Source organism: Dasypus novemcinctus, chromosome 27 (genome assembly GCF_030445035.2).
Source record: "Dasypus novemcinctus isolate mDasNov1 chromosome 27, mDasNov1.1.hap2, whole genome shotgun sequence".
NCBI classification, from domain to species: Eukaryota; Metazoa; Chordata; class Mammalia; order Cingulata; family Dasypodidae; genus Dasypus; species Dasypus novemcinctus.
In genome coordinates, this window is record NC_080699.1 from 20,435,406 (window position 1) to 20,451,307 (window position 15,902).

The 15,902-nt window shown below is 39.2% G+C and overlaps 1 non-coding gene across 2 annotated transcripts in view; it reads left to right on the forward strand.

The window, feature by feature from the left end:
* LOC101435782 (uncharacterized) overlaps positions 1-15,245 on the forward strand; it is a 72,745-nt gene extending 57,500 nt beyond the window's left edge. The window contains exons 3-4 of one of the 2 annotated variants that reach the window (XR_009183728.1): positions 8,673-8,844; positions 14,478-15,245. This is a non-coding gene — a transcript (uncharacterized protein). Of the gene's footprint in view, positions 1-8,672; positions 12,912-14,477 lie in introns of those variants that run through there. The other variant, XR_001119082.3, reaches the window with a different exon arrangement.
* The last annotated feature ends 657 nt before the right edge of the window (positions 15,246-15,902 follow it).

Here is a 15,902-nt window from a genome sequence, read left to right on the forward strand (position 1 = left end):
CATGATTATCTTTAACAGTTTTATTCCATTGATATCCATTTATTCATTCACTGAACAAGTATTCGATGAGCTACTTCTCTGTGCCAGGTACTGTTCTAGGCCCTGGGGATATGGATGTGGAAAAGAGGAGCCCTGCACTCACAGGGCTTAGATTCTCTTCTCTGTGTTTTCTGGATACACGTTGTCTGCTTTAATTAGACCTGGGTTTTTGCCAGGACATCCGCAAAACGCTGTTAGATGTCACTCCTTTGGGTGGCTATCCCAGGTTGGCGGCACCTCTGCATAGACCACACTTGTGCAAAAAGAAATAGTTTTCTTGGTAATGGCCACTTGTACCTGACATTAAGGTAACATTTCCTAGTTAAACAAACATTTCGCTTTGGCAGCAGACAGCAATCAAGAGACAAGTGACTCTCGACAGCACCTAAACAAATGTGGCAGAAATCATGACAAGGCTGGGTTTTTTTCCCAGTGACACATAGGAGGCAAGGTACTTAAATTCAAGGGATTCTCTGAGTTTTAAAATGCAACTTGAGGGAAACGGACTTTGGCCCAGTGGTTAGGGCGTCCGTCTACCATATGGGAGGTCCGCGGTTCAAACCCCGGGCCTCCTTGACCCGTGTGGAGCTGGCCATGCGCAGTGCTGATGCGCGCAAGGAGTGCCGTGCCACGCAAGGGTGTCCCCCGCCTAGGGGAGCCCCACGCGCAAGGAGTGCGCCCGTGAGGAAAGCCGCCCAGCGTGAAAAGAAAGTGCAGCCTGCCCAGGAACGGCACCACCCACACTTCCCGTGCCGCTGACGACAACAGAAGCGGACAAAGAAACAAAAGCAGACAAAGAAACAAGACGCAACAAATAGACACCAAGAACAGACAACCAGGGGAGGGGGGGAAATTAAATAAATAAATAAATGTTTAAAAAAAAAAATCCCATAAAAAATGCAACTTGACAGTGTTTGGCGAGTTCTTCCCTGAAAAGGTTTATTCTTGAAATAAATGTATATCCCACATTGTATATGTTTTTAGGTGCATGATGAAAAAGAAAATAAAATGATCCCATAATTTCATGAGCATTTTCCTTCACTGTGAAGACGCCACCAGCATGACATAAGTGCTATCACATTATCTGAGCATTCTTCACTTTTTTAACACATACACTCCCTTTGCAATAATATATCTGTTTCAGGTTTGAGGTAGACATACCTTCCCTTTCCGACTTCCTCTAGCAGAATCGAGGCTTTCTTTGGGTGGTTCAGGGAGGAAGTCCCTCCCCTTCTAAACTGTGAAGATGAATCGTGATTGGTCTGTTAGCTTATCCTCGTCGGGGTAGGCGTGAATATTTGATGTAATATGGCTAAGTAGAGATGATGGGCAATCTGCCTGGACGCTTCTTTAAGGATTTTCTCATTCTTAAAAAGAGATGGACAAGGAGAAACTGACTTGTTCCCTGCCTTCGAATACTATGGGATGAGTACAGTATCACCATTTTGCAACCATGAGGGGACAGACCTGAGGACAAAAAGTGAAAACACATGAGGGATGGCAGAGCATAAAAATCCTCCTTTTGATGTTTTTTGGCCTCTGAATTAACCGTCAAAGAATCACTCTGGACTTTCATTTAAACAAGTGACTGTTTAATTTAAACAAGAACATTTATTTATCATTATATTTTAACCAAAAAATTAGCACATTTAAAAAGCAGTAGCTTCATTCAATCCATCATCTGTTAGATAGGTGTGTGTATCTGGACAAAACTGAGACAGGAGTGAGAATTCTACAAAGCAGAACGGTGTGTCCCTCTGTATTTTGTTTTTTTTCAGCATATTGTGACATATTACAGTTTACACATGCCCTGTTAAGTGGATTCAAGGTTTATATTATTCTAAATAATAAAATTTTTACAGGTCTTTGAGAAAGTTTTTTAAATGGCTGTTTGAAAATGTTTTAATTGTTGCATATTTTGTTGCTAAAAATTATGGCAGAGTGTCACTACCCGTAAGAACATGAAGTTATCCAACATTTAAAAAATCTTCCCAACAAAGCATTGCAATAACTTTTCAACCAACTTGGTAAAAGAAAAAACTAAAATTCTAATTAGTTTTCAAGAATAATGGTTTTCATTAGGGAAGTTGGAAATGTATCGTACAGTTTCCCAAAATGGGAACAGGACTGAAATACAGTACAATGCTTTAGAAAGCACAACAGTTATCCACATCTTCTATTTAGATCATTGAATCTTTGTGAGGGAACTTTTTCTACTCTAAAAGCCACCACAACCTGGTATAAAAACAAATAACTTAACTTTGGATTTTTAAATTGAGTTTTTAAAAAAATTGAAAGAAATATTCTTCAAGTTTCAAAAATAATAAAGCAGAATGCTCCCTCTAAAAATACCAGTAATAAAATAAAATAATTATTTTTAAGTATTATTTTTCTTTTATTCATCTTGTTAAAAATTCTATTTTATATGTATTTTTCAAGTATAGAGAATATATTGGTACAAGTACATGCATACGCTTTACATATGAATAAATGTATTTTGTTGTATAAAATGTTGGGTGCATTCTCAAACATTTTTTACTGCGTTAGGAGTACACCATCAAAAAATACAGGAAACCACTGGTTTAGCTACTTTTCATTGGATTTTGTGTGACTTGCAGCCAAAAATTCCCATACGGTAATTTTCTTAGAAATGATTTCCACATACAGTTTCTGAAATCCACAACAACTCTTTGACATTGAGGTAGGGAAAAGGTCATTTAATTGACTGGTTTACAGATGAGCTGAGCGAGGCCCAGGACAGCGAGGCAGTTTGCCCGATGTCATGCAGGGGCTCCAATCCCGATCTTCTGCCAAGCCCCCAGTGTTTTCTTCTCTACTGTAACTCGAGACAGCGGGATAAAACATGTGTAAGTATGGGCTGCAAAGTGAATTAATTGCCTAGTGTGTATCTAGCCTGTGTGCAGAACAGAACCCAGCATTTATCAGACACTCAGGTCTGCTGCACAGCAGCCTGCTTATGAACTACCCACAGTGCAGCGCGAAGGGGGCGCTGACCGCTGGGGGAGCTCGGAAGGGACGCGGTAGCCCCACATGCCGGAGCTGAGAGCCGTCAAGCTGTGAGGATGTGGCTGCCTGAACTTTCTCCTTCAGAGATCAAACTCAGCTCACTGGAACCATCATCTAAACACTAAGAGACCAAGCACTGAAATACAGCTATCTCTTGATCTTAAGTTCTTTGCTAGTTCACAGGTACATCTCCAAAGCTCACTGGAAAAGTTCACTCTTGTGTCATATATAACATAGGACCACTTCCCCAACCAAGTCTAAAACATCTGTTTTTTCTACATTTTTTTCTTGTTAGAAAAGCAATACCAGTTTAAAAAAATATATTTAAACATATAGAAAAGTATATGAAGAAAAAAATTACCTAATGTTTACTGCACAGAGATAATGACTGCTAATACTTTGATAATTTCCTTCTAGCATTTATTCCATGCATATATCTGGTGCTTGAAGGTTGCTTTTTAAAATTACTTTTAAATGATTACATTTCACTGAGCCCATCATATTTGGGTGAGTTTGTATCTGGATTTTTTTTGCCTCATTTTGTCAGAGACATCTTATGATATTGTATATATTTTGCGAATATGAATTACAATGGCTCTATTATATTCTTTCGTATGGCTCTGTAAGTCTTTATTTAACAATTCCCCACTGTTAGAAAATTTGCTTTTATAATTATATATGTTCTCAAAACACAGCCTTGTATATACGTCTTTGTCCATTTCTCTGAATTCCAAATTGTCCTTCTTAAGAAAGGACAAGGATGCTTTGTCTTAGGAGGTAGCCTCTTCAAAGATTTTGTGTCAGTTTTGTCAAAACATGTGTGTTTTTAACACATTAGTGCCATAGTCTTCCCACTGTTTTCACACCTGAAAACAATGTGAGACACTTATCTTGTCTCTTTTCCATCAATTTGTCTGTTTTTATCCTTCTAGTAGCTCTTAGCCAGATATAAATATCCTTTTTTCCCCCAGTTAAGATAGAGATGTGGACAGTGGCCTTTAAAAAGAGGTCCTAAAATGAAAAATACACCAAAGAACTGTCAAAAAAACACCATACAGACTTGTCATTAATAAGGACCTGCCAGCTAGAACTTGCCAATGGTTTAGATGCTTCTCTGCATAAGCATTACTGAAATGACCTGAAAAACTTTCTCTTCCAAACTCAAACTGCTGAATTTCATCACTTTTGAAATTTACAAATCTAAAGAAAAGAAAATGATAATGAAATGGGAAAAACATGTTTTCCTCTCTCTCTCTCTTTCCCCCTCCTCTATTTCTCTCCCTATAATGTATCCCTATTTATCACTATTTTAAAATTGATTCAAATTCTTCTTGTCTAAGCACAACAATTGATGAATGACTGAATCCTATCTTTTTCCATCTTAATGATATTTTTCTATTCAGTTTATCAAATCTTCTGTACAGTCCATTGAATTGAGTCATTGAAATCACCTAAGACACTAAATCAATTATATTTTTAGAGCAATATTTTGATGATATATATAATGTGCCTTAGGGTGAAGTTTGTATTTACTTACTGGTGTAATTTGAGAGTCACCAAAAAGCACATCAGCCCTAATACACTTCATCAACAGGCCCAGTTATGTCCATATGACTTATTCATTAAAACGTAGTCTTTATTACAAGAAAAGAAAACTACAGACAAAATCCCTCATGGACATAACTGCAAAAATCCTCAACAAAATGTTAACAAATCAAATTCAGCAATATATATATATGTGTGTGTGTGTGTATGTATGTATTTATGTATATACACACACATACATATATAAAATAATGTATCATGACAAAGTAGGGTTTAATCTAGAAATACAAAGTTAGTTTAATATTTGAAACCAATCAATATAATCCAACATATTAACAGAATAAAGAAGAAACACTATATGATCATTTAAATAGATAAAGGAAAAGATATTCGCAAAATACAAATCCATTTATGAGTTAAAATGTTAAAATCTCAAAAAAATGAGAATAGAAATTTTTCAATCTGATGAGAGGCATCTATGAAAAACCTTTAGCTAATCAAAAATTATCTGAACTCTGAACACTTTCTCACAGACATGGAGAACAAGGCAAAGATGCCTGCTCCCACTACTTCTAATCAACATTTTGATAGAGGTCCTAACCAATGCAAGAAGGCAGGAAAAAGAAACAGAATGCATAAAAATTGGAATAGAAGTAAAATATTCTCTATCTGCAGACAACAGGATTACTTATGGAGAAACTCCTAAGGAATCAAAACAAACAAGAAAGCACTACTAAAACTAACACATAAGTTTACCAAAGTCTCAGGATATGAGTTCAACACACACAAGTCAATTTGAGAGCAGGTGTAGCTCAGTGATTATGCACCTGCTTCACATGTATGAGGTCCCAGTTTCAATCCCTGGTAACTTCTTTTAAAAATGAAATAAGATACAAAATAAAATAATAAAATATTAAAGAATAAATTTATCAAAAATCATGCAAAATGCCCACATTGCAAACTACGAAGCATCACTGAAAGAAATTAAAGAAACCTCAATAACTGGAGCAATATACCATGTTCATGGAGAAGAGTTGATATTATTAAAAAGTCAGGTCTTCCCATATTGATTTATTGATCAAATGCACCCCAACAATAATCCCAGAAGGTTGTTTTATTTTTAATAGAAATTTAAATATTCATTTCAAAATTTATATGGAAATACTAGGGACCTAGAATACCCAAAACAACCTTAGAAAAGAAGAACAAATCTGGAGCACTTACATTACTTGATTTCAAGATTGGTTTTAAAGCTATAGTAATCAAGTCAAAGGAAAGACAAAGAGATCAATACAGACTTCAGTAAAAAAAAAAAATAGACTTATACAGTCAACTGATTTTAAACAAAAGTGTCAGATAAATTCCATGCAAAAAGGAAAGTTTGTTCAACAAATGGTAATGGAAAAATAAGATATATTCATATTTGGAGCAGTGGGGAGATAAACCTTGACCCTTCCATCACACCATACACAAGAATTAACTTGAGGTAAGTTGTAACTCTAAATATGAAAGATAAAACACTGATGCTTTTAGAAGAAAATACAAGAGAACATCTTTATGAATGGGATATAGGCAGGTAGACAGGCCACAGAAAACAATAACCACTAAAGGAAAATATTGGTGAAAGTAAGTGTAAGATGCTCTGGTTACCATTCAACCAAAGAATCTTTGAACAAGCAAAAAAATTGGCAGAAACATTTTCCTCAAAGCTCCAGAAAACATTTCAGGGGTTGCAGTAACTGGGCTAATGCCAAATCAAGAAAATAAATGCAGCTTTAAAAACATTAGGAGAAGCTCGTGTTACCTTTTCTAATCCTTCCTTCATATTCTGCCAAGCACAGTGTTGAGTCTACCTGCACTCCCCTTATGAGTCTCTGACTCTGTTCAGGAGTGGGTAGAGTACCACCCAGGCCTATATGTCAGTACCACCTTATTAGGTGGCATCCTGAAAGACAGAATCAGGCCCCTCATCTCTGGCTCACCTCCCAGTACTTTATATTGGCAACCTTTTGGCAAACCAAGACAACTTGCATTTCAAATTCACTTGGGCTGATTTTCTTGATAAGAGAGCGAAACTGTGAAGGATAGCATCATCCAAAGCAGATCAAAGACTGAAAGGTTGTTTTTGCATTTGTTTGTTTGTTTTTGTTAGCTCCTGGAACTCAAGGAAATCTCTGCCATATGGATACAAACTTAAGGAACGCACAGCTCAGGGACTAAATCCCAGAGTTAACATTAAAATATTAAAAGGTATCATGCACAACAACAGATTATAAGAAAAGAAAAAAAAAAGAGACAGGAAATGATGGCCCAATCAAGGGAACGAGATAAAAATTCAGAAACCATCAATGAAGAAAACCATACATTGGATATACCAGACAAAGATGTTTAAAAGGTAATCAACAATGATATGATCTTCTATAAAGAAAATCCTGAAAAATCTACAACAAAGCTCTCAGAGATAATAAATTCAGGAAAGTAGCATGTACAAGAGCAACACAAAAATCAGTAAGGTTTCTATACACAAGCAATGAACAACCAGAAGAAGAAATCAAGAAAAAATTTCCATTCACTAAAAGAATCAGATATCTAGGAATAAATCTAATCAAGGATGTAAAGGACTTATACACAGAAAAGTATAAAACACTGCTAAAATAAATTGCCATATGACCCGGCAATCCCAGTACTAGGTATGCATCCAAAAGAATTGAAAGTGGAGACTCATGCAGATATTTGCACACTGATGTTCAGAGCAGCAAATGTTATTCACAATTGCCAAAAATGATGTTATTCACAATTGCCAAAAATGAACACAACCCAAGTGTTAACTTGGTGCAAACTATAGACTCCTGCTAATAGTACATTATAATTGTGTTCTCTCATCAGTTGCAACAGAGATACCACACTAATGCAAAATATTAAAAACAGGGTGGGTATGTGGGATCTCTCTATTTTATGTATATCTTTCTCTAAATCTACAACTTCTCTAATAAAAATTAATTTATAAAATCAACCCCGGGAAATGGTACACAGGAGAGGAGCCAGGAGACGATTGAGTGCTGAGCTTCCAGGGGCCCTCTTCCCATGGAGTCTGGACAGTGTTTATCTCCCCGTGTCAATGTATGGCAATATTGCTCATTAGGAAAGCCCACCTGAGCCTTCAGGTACAGAGGGTTAATTGGGTCTCCAATACACAGGAGCAGGTGACTGCCCACCTGGCTGATCGGTTTCCAGCCCCTGAGGAGGGGGAGTTGCAAGACCCAACGCCCCCATCCTACATCACGTGGTTGGAGCAGCTCAGAGCCCCCACCCTAAACCACACTGTTACTATCTGCCTCACCAAGGCTCCCAAGCAAACAGATTCTCCTATCAGGGGAGAGAGATTGCTTCCCATAAACTGAGCAAAGGTTAAACTCTTGGGCAAGGTTAAATTCTTTACTACACACTAACCCATAACAGGAACCCAATACATGTTTGCTGAACTGATTTGGTCTTTATAAACATTGCCTGAAAGAATTCCGTTGTGCAACCCTGGCAGCTGTTTCTGAGGCAAACTTCTCCACTGGGAGAGAGGGTGGTTGCCTCACCACAGCCCACTCCTCAGGGACAAAGATGGCTCCTCTGAGGCAGATGTTCCTGCTGACAGACACTGACTTAAAGAGGACAAGAGCTGAGGTTCCCAATCCCTTCACCTCAAATACATTTTCTGTGGATTTTGGTCAGTTCTAGCCAGATTCTGATCCAGTAGCATGTTCAGAAACTTGCCTGAGCCAGGCATCCATAGCTAAGATGATAACTAAGTCAACCAATAATCTGCTTTTCAACACAACCTGTACTTGCTTGGGCAGGAGATTAAATGAATGGCCTGAAAACACGTTGGGATACAGTAAAACCAATATTTATTGACAGTTTCCAGAGTGCCCAGGACTTAAAGCACAAACATCGAAGAGGCATGTCTTCCCTGCTTAACTCTTGAAATTTTATTTTTGGATACAGCTCTAATTACATTCCTAAATCCCTCATGTAATAACTCAAAACTCTCTTCCTTGTTCCTTCCACAGATGCTTGACCTGCTCTTTGGAACGAATCATGGAGTCCATATATAAATGCATTGTTGGGGGTTCCACAAGAAGAAGAAGACAGAAAAAAAAAAGCTGTTTTCCCTGCTCAGTGCAGATGTCAGTCAGTACCGAACCATTCAGGGAATGTGGCGGAAATTACATATACAGAAAAGTATGCTGTTAGTGTATTAGCTATGGTGACCTATTCTTTCAGGCTATTCAGAGAAATAACTGTCATTTGCAGTGACTTCAGTCAACTGCTTTCTCTATCATTTTGTGTAATTAGGGACAGCCATTTTCTTGAAGGTGGCAAAGCATGCAGCGATTCGGCCTGCCCTGCCCCACCCCTCCGCCTTAGAACAGCTCCATTTCTAGGTCCCTCAGAATATTAATGGTCTTTGGGCAGAGAAATTATTGAGGCCGCGGCAGCAGCCACATGGAACGTAAGGGTAGCCAGGCAGAGAGACAGGCATAGCTGACATTTGCAATCAGCTCCGGGATGGAGGGAAGGTGAGTGACAGAGCCGCTGGCTGAATGTCCCACTTGTCCATCACCCAGTGCTAAAATGCCCCCTTCAATATCTGGCCTCTTATTTTTTTCACCTGAAATCAGAGCCCCTAAGGACTCAAAAGCTTATGTATTTGGACACTTCCGAGTAGAGCGTGAAAAAATTTTCCTGCCATGCAGGGTGAAGGGAATTTAAATAGGTAATTGTTTTCAGAGGTTGCTTTGTTCCAGCTCTATCGTTTTATCTACTGCTCTTAGAAATGACTTCATTTAGCCGAACTTCCCCTCCTGCCTCCTGCCTCCTGTCCCAGGGTTTTTCAAAGCAAAAGCCATACAGCTCTGCTTCATTAGTGCCTTTGTTTGTGTCCCAGCATCGTTGATGATATCAGTTATAGCTCTGGGAGTGTGGTTTGTTCATACATTAACCATCATTAGCAGCAAACAACAAACAGCTTTTCTCAGGAGCAAAGCCCATTCCCTGCGTTGAAACTGAGAGCCAAAGAAATGGAGCTCCTTCTAGGTATTATTTATACCTCACACTTAAGCTTTTTCTTACACTAAGTCTGGTGCATTCTCCAGAGTTTAGACAACTAATGTCCTATATTGGTGCAGAAGGTATTGGTTGCTGTTGTTTTTAATAAGATTTCCAAACAGTAACCTTGTTACTGCCGGTACCCAAGGAGTCCCAAGTCAAAATTTTCATGGACAATCTTATCCGTGGCATCCTGAGACCAAATGATGTCTTGGTGCTCAACATTTCAATTTATACAGCTAGATTAAAAAAAGAAAAACTTATTCATTAAAAAAATTACTCTCCAGTTGTAAATCTGCTATCCAATAAATGATGGATTTGGGCAATAAAAATCAAATCACTCTATTGCTAACATTCAGGAGATTCCAATAGCAGTTACTTTCTCAAGTGAATTTCCTGTGGTATTTATTTGTCGTCGTGCTGAGGAATTATAGATCGTGTTTTGCATTACTGAATCAAGTACTTTGGCTGATGGTGCTTTCCAAGTTTCCTAAAGGTCACATTGCCAGGCAATCAATAGATTACTGAAGTGTCGATCCTTTTACCAACTAACTCATATTTGCTTTTTGCTTGATCGATTTCTTAGGCCAAGGCCATTAATAAAACAAAATGACTCTGAAACAGTCATTCCATGAAACACACACAGACAGGGCCAAATTCTCACTTCTTCTCTTTCCAACATAGCTTTGATCGCTCGCAAAGGGTGGCAGACCACTCTCTGTTATCTGAACTGTCCTGGTGGGAAGCACCCAAAATGATCTGCCGTGCCTCCCATGTTTGGGGCCTCAGGTAAAACGTATTGTGGACAACAATGACAGCGGCAAACTTTCTGCCAACCCGACCACATCTGCTTGAACTCTTCCTTGGATTTGATTTGGACCAAGCAGAAAATCACTCTACCGTGGCTGACAGTCTGCAGGAGGAATGTGAGGGAAAATCCTTAGGGAGCATCTTCTTAGCCCCAGGCAGAAGTCCGGGAATGGGCGGAAGTCTCTTTGTAATTTACCAGTTGCTGGAGTTGCTCTCTTCCCCGTGGAGAGGCTGGTGGACGGGGACAAGTGACGTTTGTGTTCTCTGCCACAATGTCACAGCCTTACCTGTGGTGGGTGTGACGGCTGTCATAAACACGCAGGTTTGTCCTCACAAGGCTAGATTTTTCTGAAGTTATCTGATTCATCCTAAACATAATGTTGACAATTCAGCTAAGCTATCAGTAGGCAAAGAACGGTCTCTAGACCGCGGGTTGACAAACTTTTTTTGCTAAGGGCTAGATAGGAAATATTTTTGGCTCTGCGGGACAGATAGTTTCTGTTGCAGCTACTCAATTCTGCCATTGTAGCATGCAAACAGTCATAGACAAGATATAAGTGGATGTGTGTGCTACGTTCCAATTAATTTTTTTTTTTTTTTTACAGAAACAGGCATAGGGCTGGATTTGCGCATGGGTCATAGATTGCTGACCCCTGCCCTAGAGCAGTTGTCTCTAATTTTGGGGGAGCGTATATATGCATGCTAACAATTAAAATGGAACAAAATTCACACACAACCCACTCTTTCAAATACATACACCCAATATATTTATAAATTACATACATGGACGAATATGCTAACATATTGTATACATAATAAAACATACAAAAAATGGAATAAAAAATGAGATATAGAAGTAACAACACTTTCAAATATGAATTTTATTGTGATGACTCCATATTATCACTACCTAAGATGTAAAAGTACAATACTGAGGGCTAAGTTTACAGTTAATTGTAGTGGATTTAAATTCATAATTCAAATAGTCTTCATAATTTCAAAAAGAATTTCGTCAATTTTTTATTAATCCTGAGTAGATCTTTGTTTTTACCTTGCAATGTTGCTGGCAAAGAGCTCAAACTACTTTTAACAAACTCATATTGTTTTCCTATGCCAGACTGGCCCAAGTGCTTCAAAAAACACTAGCTTATTTTATTCCCAGAACGGTCACATAGGGTGGGTACTATTGTTGTCCATTTTCACGCATTTCCAAACTGTGGCACAGAGTGGTTAAGTAACTTGTCCAAAGCCACACAGCTGTTAAACAGCTGTCTCTAGAATCCTTACTCATTTCTATTGAACTAAGCTGCCTCAAGTAGACATAGGAAAAGCATGAACTCTCCCACTTTCTTGTACTCATACTTTCACTGTTAGAATTAAACTTCAGTCCACAGTTTATTTTCAGGAATATTTCACGTAGAAGTATTTGAAAAGAAAACCACATGGATAACAGAAAATCTGTTTCTGCTTCCTGGAAAGAACTGGACAAGACAGTTATCCAGAGCAGAGGTTCTCAAAGGACCAGCAGCAGCAGCAGCAGTCCCTGGGAACGCAGCAAAATACAAATTCTCAGGTTATACCCCAGACCGATCGAATCAGAAGCTCCAGGCAGGGCCCAGCAATCTGTGATTCAGGGTAGGGCAGGTATTGTAATTCACAAACCCGCTTAACCTCTTGCACATGTAAACTGCAATATATTGCAAGGCAATGAATGGGACTAATGAATGGGGGCACCACTGTCAAATTTGTGGAATCCCCATTTTTCCTCTAGGAAAACCAGAGAAATGTGTACATCCGACTGCTGGACTGAAGGTGCCAGGGTCAACTTGTATATTAAGTATTGGTTAACCTTAATAGCTATCTTAGTTTTGGAGATATGTAAATCCTAATGTATTTGTTCAGTTCCCAAATGCATCATCTTGCACATCTCCTGGGATATGCCACCCACACTATCCTAGAAGAGTGACCTATGACACAATTACATTAAACAAATATTGACTTTGTTTCTACTCATAAGCACAATAGAGAGTAATCTATAGTAGGATGATTAGCATATGTTAAAAATAAGTTTAGGGAGCAGATGTGGCTCAAGCTCACATGGGAGATCCTGGGTTTGGTTCCCAGTGCCTCCTGAAAAAACAAAAAACAAAAGAAAAAACCAATTCAGGGAGCTGATGTGACTCAGTGGTTGAGGGCTGGCTTTCCATGTATGAGAACCTGGGTTCGATCCCTAGCTCTGGTACCTAAAAAAAAAGAAGTTTAACATCTTAGCCATTGGAACAGCTTCCAAAACTTTATTTTCCAGCTTTCTTGTATCTCTAAGAAATTCTTAATGTTCTGCTAAGTGATCTGACTGTGGCATTAAATAAAACAATAATAGCTACCATTTATCCAGAGCTTACTTTGTGCTAGGAAATGTTGTGTTTTTTTGGTGAAAGATTTATTTAATTATTTCTCTCCTCTCCGCTCCCCCAGCTGTCTGCTCTCTGTGTCCATTTGCTGTGCGTTCTTCTGTGTCCGCTTCTATTCTTGTCAGCAGCACCGGGCATCTATGTCTCTTTTTGTTGTGTCATCTTGTTGTGTCAGCTCTCTGTGTGCGCGGTGCCACTCCTGGGCAGGCTGGACTTTCTTTTGTGCTGGGTGGCTCTCAGGCTGGACTTTCTTTCACACTGAGTGGCTCTCCTTACAAGGTGCACTCCTTTTGCGTGGGGCTCCTCTACACGGGGGACACCCCTGTGTGGCATGGCACTCCTTGCGCGCATCAGCACTGCACATGGGCCAGCTCCACACGGGTCAGGGAGGTCCTGGGCTTGAACCGCGGACCTCCCATGTGGTAGGTGGACGCCTTATCCATTGAGCCATGTCCACTTCCTGTAAATGTTCTTTTGCATGTATAACCTCATTTGAGCGTCACAACTTGAGGTGCCACTGTTATTATCTTCATTGTATGCATTAAAAATTTTGTTCCCAGGTTACAAAGCTATAAATCTCAGAGTTGGGATTTGAAGTCTTACCCACTCAGCTATGCTGCTTCCTTGGAGCACGTCCTGGTTAAATGCCAAGTCCTGGCACAGTGCTCAGGATGTCTCTACGCTGTAATTCCAGCTGGTGGCCCTGTCCGTTCCTCTACAACTCCAGGCACACCTCTACAACTCCAGGCAGACCTAAACATGGGGCCTCACTTTCCTGCTCTTAGGGCTTTAGATGTACAGTGTCCTCAATCTGGAAAGCCACCAATTTTTCACTGCCTGAAACCCTTCACATCCCTCAATGCCCAGCTAAGCCATGACCTCTTTCCTGATCCCCCAAGACAGATTCACCCACTCCTTTCTCCGGATTTCCTATTCAGAACTTTGGCCATTCTACCTTGTTTTTATAGCTAGTCATTTCCATGTTTATTTCTCCCACTTTCTTCCTGGCCTCTTAAATCAAGGGCCACGTCATACAATTTGACATTTATTTTCCTCCCATCTCTTACAACAGCACCTCAGTAAATGCTTGCTGATCTGAATTGCTAATAAGAGTAATAGTAATTAAGGTAATAATGCTAGCAAGCCTGTGCTAGGTACTAATACTTAATGGTAATGTTTGGAAAAAATACGTTTTTTATTTTAAAATATTGTATTGGTTTTCCTTTTCCCACAATGGAAACTACTTCATTTATTTACCTATTCTGATGTAATATAAGAAGCTTCACTTGAAATGCCTTTCCATTCTATTCAATTTGACACTTCAGTGTGATGGAGACTCAATTATTGTGTAGCAACATCAAAATCTGCCTATGATCCTTCAGAAATAAAACACTCCCGAATGGTGAGCCATCCACTAGATTTCCTATGCTCCAGAAGAGACTTACTTTCTTCCTTGATCCTGAAGCAGGACTACTCTATGGGTGATTTAAGGTTATGTCCCAGAGAATTTGGGTCTAACCTGGACTTTCTTTCATTCCATGACAGGTCAGATTGAATTGGAAATCCTGCTTGTAGCTCACTGCCCTCATGGTGCTGGCAGCTTAAACCTAACGTTCATTTATTTCAACCTCTCTGAGAACTGGGATATGATCAAACTCCGTACTTCTGGGCAAATGGAAGGAACCAAAAGGAAAGTAACAGAAGAAACTAAATGAGCCCCCTGGGAAAGCGAGCCAGAGTGGACATTCTGGCAAAGTAGCAGAATAACTTCTTGTTTAAATGAGAAACGATTTAGAAGTCAGTCATGCACAAAAAGTGATTAAACAAAACAGTTATAAATGTGGTATCTTCATAAGGAACAGACTGAAGAAAATGATTAGGAAATAATTAAAAGGAAAACAGAATATTCCACAAGCAGGGAAATGTGTTGAAAAAAATAAAGCGATCATTCTTTTCCCTTGAGCTTCTTCTTCTAGCTGGAAAAAAATCCCTGTTTCTGTCCATAATTTGAAGAATCTAGAACATTGAATTTATTTACAGGAATAGGTAACTATACTTACCATCTAATCAGAGAAATTCTAAAGGGAAATGAGTTCTGTACACATCAGAGGTACCCTAGAGACTCAACTGTTCATAACTCTGCGTGACGAGGGGGGAAAGTGCCATATTCCTGTTAAAGAGCAACACAGTTGGTTAAAGAATGAACAAAAAGCAGCATTTCTTCATTAGTGTCTTTGCAGGGAGCTGATGCTGTAAAAGCTGGAGGCCATCAAATGGGATATTGCAGCAATAAAACAGAATGGAAAAATGAAATGCTCCAGTCTCTTGTCAATCTCATATGCTTGTCTCTCTCTTTTTAATATACTAGGCACTACCCTGGTAAGCTAATGCGCATTTGCTATTTCGTTTTGTGCTTGGTAATTGTGCTATGGGCACTTACTCATTTGACAGAATTTGCTGTAAATGAAGAAAACTGGCAGGTTGGAAGAAAAACCCACTGTTGCCAAATCACCAATTAAGGACACTGCCAGAGGCAAAACTGGTCCTTCGACTAGTATCAGTAAAAATGATATAATGATGCTGTACTTCAAAAACCATTTTGAAGAGACACTTAATGAAGGAGATAAGAGAGGTGGATTATAGGGTGGCTAATATATATGGCTGTCAAATTTAGACCACAAAGAGAGAGACCATGGGGAATGGTTATCTTGGAAAGTTTTGGACATCTAAACAACAAATACAACCGGTTCGATGTAGTTGAAAATTTGATTCTCTCTCTGTAGATGCAGGAAATCAGCCTCGCAATCAATTCTGTTCTAAACTCCTTCTAGTGAAGGGATGCCATTTGGCAGGCACTAGGGATATGAAAACGAATAAGCCATGGCCCTGGCCTCTCTCATGGCCCTCACAATTTAGCCAAGGACCAACTATGCACACAGTCTAACTACCTGTGGCCCCAAGGAGAGAAGC